This window comes from Nothoprocta perdicaria, unplaced genomic scaffold (genome assembly GCF_003342845.1).
Source record: "Nothoprocta perdicaria isolate Ctin4 unplaced genomic scaffold, notPer1 scaffold_185, whole genome shotgun sequence".
In the NCBI taxonomy this organism is placed as follows: domain Eukaryota; kingdom Metazoa; phylum Chordata; class Aves; order Tinamiformes; family Tinamidae; genus Nothoprocta; species Nothoprocta perdicaria.
In genome coordinates this window covers 1,352,563-1,359,357 of record NW_020455038.1, presented here as the reverse complement: position 1 = coordinate 1,359,357, position 6,795 = coordinate 1,352,563, and positions in this window count along the sequence as shown.

Here is a 6,795-nt window from a genome sequence, read left to right as displayed (position 1 = left end):
GCCGCCGCCGCTGCCGCCGCCCGACTGAGCGTCGCCGAGCGGGGGCGGCAGCGCCGGGGGAGGCCACGCCCCTAGCGCGAGGCCACGCCCCGTGCGGCATGGCCACGCCCCGCGCGGCATGGCCACGCCCCCGGSCGCACGGCCACGCCCCTACAGCCTTAGGCACGCCCCTGTGGCAAAGGCCGCGCCCCTCGCGTGCCCCGACCACGCCTCCTCCCTGCGCCGCGGCCGATGAGGGGGCGGGGGGTGCAGCGGTGAGTGACAGGCGACACAGCCAATGGGAGGGGTCTGTCTGCGCCGCCCCCCGCAGGCGGTGGCGCCGCCGCTGAGGCGAGGCGCGCGGCTGTCGCGGCTCGTGAGGGCAGCGGCGCCGCAGCCCCCTCGGGGCAGCGCTGGAGCCGCCCCCAGACCCGGCCCCSTGTCCCCTCAGCCCCGTGCGAGCAGCCCCAGCCGCTTCCCTCACAGGTTCGCCCATATTCCACCCGCCCGTGTCCCCCTGACGAGCCGCTCCTCACAACAGGAGCGCGAGAAGACCCTGTGGCCACGAGCGAAGCGCAGGCAGCATGAGCAGGCCGAGCCCCCAGAGCCCCGGCCGGCCTCTGTGCTCCCACCAAAATCAGGCCACAAGCATCCCGAGCCACCTGGGGTAATAAAACTTCCCAAGCCTGTGTGTTTCTGCAGACAAATGATGCTCTACAGTGCCCGTATCGCTCAGCCTTTGCCATACATGGCCAGACGCAAAGGCTGCTTTGGCCTCCTTACGTGTTTTGGCTAATATTTGCCAAATTGTTTCCACGTCCTTAGATGCCTTTGATGCCTGTTTCTTTTTCCAGAGGGGGGCACATACCCATAGCTCTTTAATCCCATGTCATTTGGAGGAATACACCCCCATGAAACTCCTACAAGACCTTAAACTACCCCTCACAAAGTAGTAGACGATTTTAAACACACGCAGAAAGCCTCTCGGAGAGATATTTGCCTTATTTCTGCTGCCCTGAGCRGAACGCACAAGATGCCTCCGTGGCTCCAAATCAAACAGACAAATGTTATTTAGTACGTGTCAAACCTTGACAGACAAATGTTATTTAGCACGTGTTAAACCTTGCCACGCTTAACGACTGCCTCAGCCAGCAGGAAAGTCTCCCTTGGCAACACCTTGATAAAACCCAACCCACCCTGAGATTAGCGAGTCCGCGTCCCTCCAACACGGATCCCCAAGGAATGACCCCCTTCCCTCGGCAGGGCCACCTCGCACACGTCCCCTGCAGCCTCTCCCCTCGAATGATCGCTTTARAAAGGGAAAAAATAAAGGAAACGATGGCATTTGGGTGTCAGGTAATCTTTTGTTCAGTGAATTAAAAATCGTGATTCATATTTTCCACACGGATACGTGACTTGCTGAAGGTCACGCCGTGAGTCAGTGAGAGAGCTGCGCGTCTCGACTGCCAGTCCCACCACCGTTAATTCATTACTTTTAAAGCTGTGCRTGTGGGTTAATATTTGGTAAAAATTATTAGGGCAAACTTATTAAACWGGGCTCAGAATTAGCGGAATCTTGCCTATGTGTGGCTCCATCCACCTCCAAACASGGGCAGGTTTAAGATGATACTCAAGTACCAGCCACTGTTCTACCCAGGCCTGAAGAACACCAGGAACAGCACTACCCAACAGCCTAAAAAAGGAACGAAGTAAGGTTTTTTACACCCATATAAAGCCAGAGCCCTGTTTCAAACACACAGCACACGCAGTGAAATGTGTCCCRTGAAACCTGACTGCAACGATGCCTTCAGAAACCGCCTCGTGAGCTCTTGGGTCCCGCTTTTACGGTTCCCGAGGGCTCCTCCATGGCTTTCTTGACATATCCTTGGAAGAGTCACTCGGACTGACTCAGAAGGAAGTGATATCTGGTGCTTTTCCCCTGGTCATGTCTTAGGGGCTGGGATGGGAAGCACCAAAGCTCACTCAGACTCTTCATGAGCAGTTTAGACCTCAGTTCATCACCATACAAGGTGATGAAGAAGCGACATCGATCTCAGGATGAAGCCTTCAGCAAGAAGGAATGTGTTTGAAGGCATTCCTAATGCTCCCCAGCTTAAACAGCAACCTTCACCCTTTCTGCAGAATAAAAATGATTCCACCAAACAGGACTTAAATCCTAGCCAGAGTCATGTTAGCCTAAAAACACGCCAAGTTATGTCACATAACTCCGATTTTTGTGAAGAAACATATCCTCTCATCAAACTCTTCCAGGTATAAAGAACTAAAAACCAAGTTTGCACCTTTTTTTTTTTTTATCAACAGCATTTTATCCCCAGTGCCATGCCTGATAATTTAATTTTGCAGAAAGCCTTTGGAACTGGTTCAGTGCATTTCCCCAGCTTTCCCTCTCCCACACATCTCACCCTCTACATCTGTGCGCGGCGGCTCCGACCAATCTTTTTCCTAGCCTTTATACGGAAACGGCACCATAGCCACAGACTCCACCTCTGAGGCTGATGTCAGCCGCTAAATTTAGCTGCCTTGAAAATATGCATCTCTTCCATCACTGCAGGAAAATGCACTGGCTTCTTCCTACGATCATCTTAAGGTGCCTTAAAGGTAGCGCGCTGGTGATGCCCGGTGCAAAAGCAGCAGCCCRAACTTGGAGCAAGGGACAGAAGCAGCTAAAGGCACCCGGGTGTTTTTGGAGGGCTGGAGCACGGCTCCTGTTTCCTTGGGAGATGCAGCATTTAGCACTGCTGGAAAATCACCCCTCTTGCCGCACACGGCAGCATGGATCAGACCTGGAAGCGGCTCTCCGGCTGCATGCGAGCCCTTCCTAGCACTGCCTGGCCTCTGTACTAAAATAATCCGCATTTTAAGATAGTTAAATAGGGCATTAAAATCAAGGGAAGCAGCCCAGCGTAGCCTGCTTGCTGCAGGGGCTTCCCTGGGACCTGCTCAGTGCTCCGGGGTCTTCCTAAGAGCAGGAGGGATGCAAATGCCCGGGGCTCCAGGCAAAATTCCCTTGGATCTCTGGCCCTTCAGCTGATTTGGTGCAGCCTGGCGTGGTGCCCCAGCAGGCTGGGGTGGAGGGGGGCAACCCAAAAAGTTACTGCAGGGGTGAATGTGCCTCCAACATTTCCATTTGCCCAAGTCCTCGTTGCTAAATACGTCCTAAAGGCAGGAAAACGGCTCACAGGGGSCTTGGAGAGACGAGCAACGTAAAAGTGCTGCTGTTTTGCAGCTTCACTTCTAAGYCACGCAGAGCGTGCCAGACGGCGGCTTATCTCGAGGGCCGCGGACTGCGGGCGGCCCAAGTTATTCCAAAGCATTCRGGACCACCCTTCCCCTATTTATTTCTTTAAAACCCGTTGATTTATTGTCACGCTTAAATAACATGGCAGCTCAGCCCGCAGGAACTGTCCTACCCGAAACTTGTGCTTTTTTACATTTCTTCCCCGAGTTCCTCACGCTTTAGATGAACAAGACTAAACTCAGCGGTGTTGGGAGGAGCTGCCCCCTTTGCAACTGGGGTGATCTCTACGTTTCACTTAACCTTGTTGAAATGTAATGTTTTTTTTTTTCCTTTAATGCAGACAAATCAATCTGAAGTGATTGCAATGAAAAAAACACCCATTTCTATGCATCTAATAGCATTAGATTGTCTGCCTTGTTTTCCCAGTGTACATTACATATATATTGAATGGCAAGGGTGTCTTTATTATTATAGCACACATGGATTTTTAAGAGACGTTTCGGTGATCATCCAATGCGCATCAGCTGTCAAGATAACATTGTGCTAACAGCCACCCCATCACCGCTCCTCGTTAAGGTTAATTTTATGTATTTTAGACAGGATTATGTCGGGTACGTGGSGAAACAGAGCCCTGTGACGGCCTCACCAAAATTAGCGAGTGTTTGCTCAGAGAAAGAGCAAAGTCTGTTTGGTTTGGCCCTATTCAAACCTTGGCCAGAAAGGGGAGCTGTAGAATTATGAAAGGAAGATAACGCGAGCAATGCACTTAATCAGGTATTAAAAATAACAGCTAGAAAGAGAGAGGTGCCTAAGAGCCTTTCRGAGCACGCGGCAGGGAGGAAAGGTGAGCGTGTGAATTAAAGCACAGGGGTAGGAGCCGGAATTCCTTGGGTTTATTCCCAAATCCGCCCCCCTTGCTCTGCGAGTCGCTGCACTTCTTCCGGACACAGAAAATTGGGATCATCCCGCCCGTGTGGCCAAGGGGCCGGGATCCCCGTGGTTAATACTAGTACTAATTACCTAATACTGGAGTTGGACGGGGGCTGGCAGGTAACGACAACGGACTATTAGGTCAGGAGGGTTATTAATAATTTATGCTATCGTTATTAATGATTTAAAACGCATTTCATAAAGCACATTTATTACGACGTGCAACCACTCTCGTGCACATTATATACGGGAATATAGATGTCACACGCACAGGCAGACACGTGGCTCGCGGCTTGGCCCGTGAGAGGAAATCTCTAATTAAATCCAAGCCGGGCTTTTTCCTCATGTACTTCTGTTCTCCCTAATTATCCAGCATTGTGAAATAGATTTTGTCTTTTTTTTTCCCCCCCCCATTTTTGCAAGAAGAGAGAGGATGGATTTCAGTCCCAATACCTAATTAAAATGTTGGGACACCTAATAAAAATGAAGCAATTAGCTGCAACAGATGGGATTTTCTTTGTTGCTATCTCCCCTACAGCAGATGACTAACCAGGAAGAGAGAGACAAGAGAGCRGAACACGGAAAACGAAGACAGCAGCCTGTGTTTCAGTTACAAAATGAATATCCTACGGTTGTGCAGAGCGGGAATGAAGGGGAAGGCGGCACAGAAGGAGCGGGGGCTTGGAGCAGCGCGGGTCCTGTCGCCTTCCCTGTTATCTTATCACACAGCGCAGCCCCGTCCTCACTACTCAAGCACTTGGGGAYCGCTGTTGCTCTCCCTGCTGGCTAGGAGCAAGTTGGGCCCAGGATGCTGGAAAAATCAGAGGTGCAAGAGGAGGAATCGGGCACGAGGAAGAGCTGCCCGTTCGGCCTCCTCGCGCAGCGCGAGGCTCGGGCAGGGGCCTCTGCAAAACGGGCTCAGAATGGATGTCTTCCATTTTATTGCAACAGACTACTTTGACAAATTCTTCACAATCCAGTTTGTGTGCGCCAGGAGCATCCCGGTCTGACTCCGGATCCAGGGATAAGAGCTGCTTCCCAACCCAGCCACAGCCCACCCTGGTTTTGTGACCCCCCCGGCTAGGTGTAACACACAGCATGGAGCAAAATCACACCTCTTTTTTAAGCAAAAACGTTATGCAGACCAAGGTTAGCGTGGATTTCCTGTGCCTGCACATGCTAATTTTCCCTTATAAGGAAATCCACAATACCGAGCGGCTCATCGATACGCCGCGGACGCCGGGTGCCCGCGCGGGGCCCGTGCAGGAGCCGCTCTCTCCAGCWATCCCCCCTGCCATCGCTCCCTCTTTCTGCGTTTCTCCGCTRTTTTACCAGCACCCTTCCAACCAAGCGCGTTTAGCCATAGGTTTTTTCCACGAAATGGTTTCCAAGTTGATGTCATTCTCCTGAAAGACTCATTCAGCTAAGGCACAATGCGGGAGAAAAAGGACGAAGGAAAAGTAAAGCCTCCTTTTATACCTAAATTAAAATTTACTCGTCTTGGACAGAGAGCCAGGCAAACACGCGCAGATGGAAGTTGCAGCAAGTGGGACGCGGGCGCTTCTCCTTTGCAGCTATCCGTGCAGAGCAGCATAGAAGAATTAATGCACTTATTTATATAAACGCCGTTTCCAGCAAACAGCTTCGCTGCAAGCAGTATTTTCACCCGATCGCTTGCAGATTTGAGTCAGCACCGGGTTTTCCTCCTACCTCCCTGGAGCTGCTAGATCCCGAGTGCCTTGAGCACCYCTCCTCTGTCGCCCACTTATTTTATAATAATGCAGCTGAACGGTTGCACCGCTCCAGGCTCACCTGCATTCAGCTCCCCGCCGCACGTCTTAAATTGCCTTAAATCCRGCCCCAAAACGGGGTGCTTGGCATCCCGCCCCGGCCACGCTCCTCACCTTTCCTGGCCGCCGGAGCTGCCGCCTTCCCCTCCGGGGCCTTCTGCTTCTCAAAGGCTCTCTTGGCGTCGGCCACTTTGAGCACCTTCTCGTCGTCCTGCTCGTGGCGGCCCTGGCGCGGCGGCTCCGCGGGGCCCGCTGCTCCCGGCGCCCGCGCGCCCGCGGGCGGCTCCAGCAGCCCCTCGGCCAGCGCCACCGTCCTGCTCATGCTGAGCGCCAGGCTCTCCTTGCTGTGCGTCCGGGCCGGCGGCGTCGGCGGGCTGCTTCTCTGCCCGCACGAGTCGAACGTTCCCGCGTCGCCATCGCCTCCGAGCTCTTCCCAGCCCCCCAGCAGCAGCCCGCTGTCCTGCCTGGGAAGCTTCCCGGCGTCCGGAGCGCAGTTGGCAGCCTCGCACACCAGGAGCTCCAGGCTCTCCACGAGCCGCTTGTCCTCCTCCGCCYTGGTGGCGGGATCGTCCCGGCTGGGATGGTCCCAGCTGGGATCACTCCGGTTGGGATCGTCCCACCTGGGCTCGGCGGGCCCGTGGGCGCGGGCGGGCGCGCGGCGGGCGCGCCGTGATGGATGGCGGGCTGGCTGGCTGGGAGCGCGTTTGAGTGACAGCGCTTACCTGGGTGCCAATCTTCGTCACACTGACAAGCGGCTGCAGCAATCGGGACCCGCACCGCCGCGCCGCGCGTCACCGCGCACACGCGCGCCGGGCCAATCGCCGCGCGCGCCGCCCG